Genomic DNA, 7365 nt, shown 5'->3' on the forward strand with positions numbered 1-7365 from the left:
AGCATACAACAATTATAATCAACAAAATGTAATTATGGCAAACATGTTTCTGTTGTACCTCCCTTCAAGATCAACATCTATGTGAAATATTAAGAGCAAACATCTCTACAACCCTCAAACCCAACTGTGCCCCCTCACTTGATATGGAATTTCTTTTAAACTAACATTATGTGACCACTATAAAGGGCTACCAGAGCACCAATGCCCTCTCTGAAAACAAAAGACTGCCTTCAAACACTGATGCCCATGATTCAGAAAGTTCTGAGGTTGAGCATCACTCCAACGACAAGCTGCTAATCTTGGCTGACAGGGCACTGCCGAGGGAGTGTTACACCATCACGTGTTGTCCTTCTGATAAGCTATTTGCTATGTTAAGGTCTTGCATGTCCCCTGAAATGGACGTCAACGCTCTCCTAGCACAACTTGAAAAACAACACAGTCCCTTAACCTACATCATTGGCTGGATCATATTCTAGGATGTCCTGAACTGGCGAAAGGCACTATAAAAATGTTTTTTCGTCTGGACTGGATTTTAAAAATAGCTGAAACTGTCAGGAGATAATGATAAGTATTCCATTTGCACAACTGATTCATGGATATTAGAAAATGTTCTGTACATGTTCATAATGCACAATTGTAATGTAACTCACCCCCAGAGCAAATAGGTCCAAGTTCAAGCCCAGGTTTTTGACAAGGGACATATCTTCAAGCAAAACTTCAATGAAGGAATTAAATGACAATCAATTCACATCATTGTGCTGTGATATATGTATTGCTTTGAATTGTCAGTTTGCTTGGACCCTTAATTTGGATATTAGAATTATTAGTTACTGAGAAAAAATGGTGAATAAAAAACCTCACTGAAAATAGTTTCCTAAAGGATCTTACACAATATGTGTGGAAGAGATATTACAGTGCCACCCAGGGGTCACATTGTACAGTTGCATAATTGTCTCAAGAGTATGGTGAAAGGAATTTATAATGAGCAGGAAGGTTGACATTAATAAAGTAATGAAAAGATTATTTTTAAATATAGGAATTTCACATTCCAGATGTCAGAGTTTAAGATTTTGGAGGGTGACAAAAGCAAGAGACACAGCGGGGGCGAAGCAGAGAATCAGTATCAGGAAGACAAGAAAGCCAAGTGAGAGAAAACATGGTGGAATCTTTTGTTCCCAGAGACAGTCAATTTGAAGGTGAAACACCACTTAATGAGGTGACATGATGGTGCACTTAAGTTCTGTCACCTTCCTGGCTGCACATTTTGGGTGGCAAGGCCCTTTATATATATTAAAAAAAAATTCATGGGAATGCAAGCATCACTGACTGGACCAGGATGTATTGCTTGTCCTTATTACCGATGAGAAGATGGGATAAGCTGCCTCTTTAAACCTTTAGTCTGTGGTCAGCCTCCCCATCCCACCATCAGTTGAGACCCTTAAGTAGCCAATTACAAACATAAGAAATAAAAGCACAAGTAGGCAATTCAGCTCCTCAGGCTTGCCCAGCCAGTCAATAAGATCATGGCTGATCTGCCCTAGGCCTCAACTCTTCTTTTATGCCAGTTCAGCACAACTCCTCGATAGTTCAGGAATCTATTTACCTTGTAATGAAGCTGCTCCTTTAACAAGGTAATGCTGTTCTTGGTTTTTTTTCCAGAGAGGTTGTAAAAAACACAACTCCCAAAAGTCTAAGGTTAACGGTTTTAAGGCCAGTTTGATTATAGGCAACAGTCTTTCAAGCTTTTGAAAAGAAATACGTACAATGAGGGGGGAATAGCCAATTCTCCCAGCTCAGCTTTTCCCTTGTTTGGCTTGGTTTTTAAGCAGTAGTGTTGAAAAAGCTGCTGTACCCAAAGAAGCAGGTCCAGGCTGATCCTCCTCTCTCTCTCACTTCTCTTCTGTAAGACCCTGTGTTTGATTTTACCTTTTGTGCCAAGGGGTGTTTATGAGGATTGTTGCAAGTATTTGGAACAGCTTCATTAAGTTGGGATGATCTGTTGGGTTTTCAGATAGGTTAAGTTATTCAGTATCCTGTTCTCTTTTGTTTGTGTTCCATTTGGTACTCTTGTAAATAAATTCTGTTGTGTTTAAAATGACATGATTTGACCAATTGCATCCCTCCTGGTTGCAATTGTTTTAAGCATGTTACACTTGCTTAAAACAATTAGCAAAGTTAAAATCTGGGCTACTTTCTTGAGGGGGTCTGGCCTGGTCCATAACAACCTCCTCTTTAAATACTTTCACTGATGTAGCCTCGATAATTCTCTAATTCCAGACATTCACTAGCCTTTTGGAGATTAAATTATTTGTCTCAGTTTTAAATGAGTCCCTTTATTACATAGAACACAGAACAGTGCAGCACAAAACAGGCCCTTCAGCCCTCGATGTTGTGCCGGCCTTCTATCCTACTCTAAGATCAGACTAACCTACATACCCTTCATTGTACTCACTTCCATGTACCTATCCAAGAGTCCCTTAAATATCCCTAATGTATCTGACATTATTCTGTAACTATATCCCCTAGGTCAAGGCCAACATCTTCTTGGAAACATCTTCTCAATATCTACCCTGTTAAGTCCCTTCAGAATCTTGTACATTTCAATAAGATCACCCCTCATTCTCCTGAACTCTGATGAATAAACATCTAATCTATTTAGTCATTCTTGATAAAGTCAACCCTCCCATGTCAGGAATCAGCCTAATAAACCTCTTTTGAACTGCCTGACAGTATATCCTTCCTTAAATAAGGGGACCAAAACTGTGCACAGTACTCCAGATGAAGCCACACCAACATCCTGTACAGCTGGATTAAGATTTCCCTATTTTTAGAGTCCAACCTTCAGCAGTAAAAACCAATGGCCTGGTTAATCATTAGCTGCACCTGCATGCTGCTTTTTTTCTTGTATACGAACAGCTAATTCACTCTGTGTTGCACATTTTGGAGTCTCTTTTTTTAAATAATAGTCTGCCTTTTGCTATCAAAGAGCATGAAATTCACACTTTCCCACTTAAAACTGCATCTGCCAAGTTTTGCACATTCACTCAATATCTAAATCCCCCTGCAAATTCCTAAAATCCTCATTATAACACGCCCTCCCACATATTTTTGTACCATCAGCAGATTTACATACATGACAGTCGAGAGTGTGGTGCTTGAAAAGCACAGCAGGTCAGGCAGCATCAGAGAAGCAGGAGAATCAACGTTTTAGTCATAAGCCTTTCATCCTTCCTGATGAAGGACTTATGCCCGAAATGTCGAATCTCCTGCTCCTCGGATGTTGCCTGACCTGCTGCGCTTTTCAAGCACCACACTCTCGACTCTAATCTCCAGCATCTGCAGCCCTCACTTTCCCCTAGCTATACACTTGACAGTCTGTCCCCTCTTCCATGTCATTAGTACAGATAGCAAATAATGGAAGGCACCCTATCAAATGCCTACTGAAAATCTAAATGCGCTACATCTACAGGTTCCATCTTATTAGTTTTGAATATTATATCCTCAAAGACCATGAGCAAATGTGTCTAACATGATTTTATTTTTACAAAATCATTGTCTGTTTGATTGCATTAAACTCTCCTAAATGTCCTGCTAATTCTATTTAATAATGGACTCTAGCATTTTCCAAATGATGGGTATTAGACAAACTGTCCTAAATTTTTCCTACTTTCCCTTTCCCTCTCTTCTTGAACTGATGTGTCTCTTTAGAGATTTCCAATCCACAGGAAAACCTCTGCTCCCCCACACTGGACCCTAGTGAGTTCTGGAATATTTCAACCAAATGCTTCCACGATTTGCTATTACTTCCTGGAAAGAATTTGGATCTGAGCTATAAGGTCCTGGTGACATGTTTGCCTTTAGTCCTATTAATTTTTCAAATATTTTGTCACTTTTGCTTTAGGCTGTTACAAGATATAATTGAGATATGAAACATTTAAGATTGGGTTAAGAGCCTCAATCTGAATTTGCTGGAATTAACCCAATTGCAAACATGTGGATTGTCTGCAGGAATCAAGTGACTAATCATAGGACAATGGGACATCTGCAGGGAGTCACCCCCTGTCCATGCTTCCAAATTCCCTGTCACCCTCTCCCATTGCCCCCTCCAAAAAAAAACTGTCCTTACACCTTGGACCACTGTGACCCTGAATGCCCATTTGGCATTGACACTGCGAAGTGTGGGCCATGCCAGCCTCTAATTGGTGAAGCCCTGCTGATGGCCTCTCCAGTGGCTAATTGACATTAGTTTGAGAAAGCCTTAATTCCATGAGTCAGTGCAGGTCTCTCGCTGTAAGGCCTCTACTTTAACAAGATTCCAAACCATGTTATTTACCTTTGTCTCCTGTTTGCATTGGTGGAGGAGGTTTAGAGCCAAAACATCCAAAAGTGGGAAGAAATGAAGGAATGCAAGGACAGATTGAAAAAAATGAAGTAGTCGAGAAGGTCATAACACTAGAACGGAAGAAGGTCTTGTATTTGTGTATTGTGGATTTGGGAGTCAATGTGGCCAAAGAGAGTAGGACAGTGAGATAATGTTGTACAGTATTGAAGCTCAGCAAACTGTGAGGGCAAGAATGTGCAGCTTCAGCCTGAATATCAATGAGCAAAGGTGATCTAATTTTGGCATTTCTGACTACCACAGCAACTTGGTTAGATCGAGAGGTAGTATTTCTTTCGATGGGGCAGTTTAAAATTTGAACTAGTTCGTTCAGGATTCAGGTCTTTACACAGTGGACAAAGAAATCTGGAACTCTCTCCTCCAAAAAGCTCCTGAGTTGATGTCAATTGAAAAATTCAAAACTTAGATTGTTGATTTTTGTTTATCAAGGGTTGCAAACAGAGGTACAGATTCGCCTTTATCCAGCCGAATAGAGCAACTGGCTGCTGGGGCTAAATGGCCTATTTTAGTTCTTGTCCCCCACATTTTGAACGTATGGGAAGCACAAAGCTAGATTAAAATTCTTGATCTTGCACCTTGGGACTAGGCAATTAATGACCACAGGAGTTGGTTGGTCATTTGCTTTAGGCTGTTACAAGATATAATTGAGATATGAAACACCTAAGATTGGGTTAAGAGCCTCAATCTGAATTTGCTGGAATTAACCCAATTGCAAACATGTGGATTGTCTGCAGGAATCAAGCGACTAATCATAGGACAATGGGGCATCTGCAGGGAGTCACCCCCTGTCCAAGCTGGGGAGCCAATAGGAGATTTTTCAACCCGGAAGAAGCTGCAGCCTGCCATTGCAGATAAGTAAGGTGGGGGGAAATCCTCCATCTGAAAAAGAGAAGAGAGGTGTTCCCTCTGAACTTTTAAAATATTTGAAAGCAGAATGGTCACAGCTGGATGGAGTTCACTAGGTAGGGATGAAATCCTCCACAGTAACTATGGGTGTGTTATAGAGAAGCCTCAAAGGCTTGCTGAAGCAATAGGCCCCAGGGCTAGTTGTTGGGATTCCATCCCAAGGCAGTTGCTGTGTTTGCAACACTAGTTAGGGGCCCTGTAAGCCTGTCAGTAAATTCTAGTCAATCCTTAATCACTGACTTTAAGCGACCACTGTTTGTGGATGGGTAACAATTCTGCAATTGATCCACCCTCATTGACAATGGCTTTGCGTCTTTTGCATGGTTGGGGGATTGAATAATGTTGGACAAATGGCAAGCATTGTCTGCCTGCCTCCATTCTCATCCCTTCCCCTCCCAAAAACTTGCCCTGAAATTCAGAGGGAATAAGAATTTTAGGGTTGATACACGTGAGTTAAGGATAAAGATGAGCAGTTTTGAAGGGTCTCTTGAGACTTTTGGGTGTAGATTTTAAAGTTTGGGTCAAGCACAATGCCTTGGTAGAATAGCAGCAGCTAAACAGCCCGAGGAAAGGGTGAGACTGCACTGCAAAGAATGATATTTTCTGCACCAAAAATACAGAAAAGAATGTGGAGGAGGTTCTGACTCATCTAGGCAAGAAATAAGCAGCCATAAAAATGCGATTGTCTGGGAATGGCAGAGGTCAGTCAGGGTATATAAAGATTGAAAGATGCTGTAATATAGGGGAATAAGCTGAAATACTGTAAGCTGCAGTATAATAGCTTAGATCTGACTGTCTGATATGCTAGTACAACATGACACAGCATCACAGGAAGGGATACAATATTACATTATCTTGTTCTCTCTTGCTGATCTCAAGGCAAAATGAAACTACTGTAAGATGTATCTTAAATAAAAATTACTGATTCCTCTACCTCAGAAACTCTGCAAATTCTTGAGCAGCACAATAAAACCAAGAATATGAAAGAAGCATAAAATAATTTTGCCAAAAGAATTTTTATTCACTCATGGGATGTGGGTGTCGTTGGCTGGGCCAGTATTCATTGTCAATCCCTAGTTGCCCTTGAGGTAGTCTTGAAACGGCAGTTTCAAGAATTAAATTGCTGTAGTCCATGTTCTATAGGTAGAGTCACAACACAATTAGGGAGGGAATTCCAAACTAATGTCATTCTTTTTTACTTTTCACATTCTGCAAGTCTGAATAGGTTCATCACCACCAACAACACTCAATAAGCTCAATATCGTCCTGGACAAGGCAGCCCACTGGATTGTCATTCCATCGATACAAAACACCAGCTACGTATCCTACCCACAGATACACTGCACAAGCAACTCACTGAGGCATCTTCAGCGGTTTTCCAGGCCTCTATCACCTTGAAGGACAAGCAGATATTGAAGATACCACTAAGTGCAAACTCCCCCAAGCCACATATTGCCCTGACTTGGAACCATTTCACTGTTCTTTCATGGTCTCTTGGTCAGAAACCTGTATCTCTCTCTCAAATAGCACTGTGAGTATACCCACACCTCATGGACTGCAGCAGTTCCAGAAGGCAACTCACTTTCAGGCAACAAATGCTAGCCTCGCGACTGAACATCCATATTCCACTGAACAAATAATTAAAACATGATGGCAACATTGCTTATTTTTACTATATGCATTTAGAAGACAATATATAAACTTTGTGAGAGGTAACCCGTGTAAATATGGGCAAGTAAAAGTAATTCTTTATGAAGCATTTGTCAAACAAGTAAAAATAATGAAAAAAGGGTTCAGCTTAAAAGATGAAAGTTGTAAAAGTCATCCTTCTTTCTAGGCCTAACAAAGCTCTGCTAACAAAAGAGTCGAACTATATTCGTCAACCCTTCGATAACATTAATTGGCCATCTGCAGTCTCAGCAGTTTTTGATCAGTCATGTGAAAATTAGCACGTACCAGCAGTTCACCAAGTGGGCTCCGAAGCTTAACATTACCTACCTTCTTTGATTACATTTACATGTACATCTTAATTAGCAAAAAGATTCAATGTGGATAGTTGA

At 40.5% G+C, this 7365-nt stretch overlaps 1 protein-coding gene across 2 annotated transcripts in view; it reads right to left on the reverse strand.

Annotated features, from left to right (window-relative positions):
• The window catches only part of plgrkt (plasminogen receptor, C-terminal lysine transmembrane protein), a 74284-nt gene extending 66961 nt beyond the window's left edge, over window positions 1–7323 (reverse strand). The window contains exon 1 of one of the 2 annotated variants that reach the window (XM_043715295.1): window positions 7304–7323. The gene's annotated coding sequence lies outside the window, so the exon portion shown is untranslated. Of the gene's footprint in view, window positions 1–7261; window positions 7271–7303 lie in introns of those variants that run through there. The other variant, XM_043715298.1, reaches the window with a different exon arrangement.
• Window positions 7324–7365: the final 42 nt, after the last annotated feature.

Source organism: Chiloscyllium plagiosum, chromosome 2, assembly GCF_004010195.1.
Source record: "Chiloscyllium plagiosum isolate BGI_BamShark_2017 chromosome 2, ASM401019v2, whole genome shotgun sequence".
NCBI classification, from domain to species: domain Eukaryota; kingdom Metazoa; phylum Chordata; class Chondrichthyes; order Orectolobiformes; family Hemiscylliidae; genus Chiloscyllium; species Chiloscyllium plagiosum.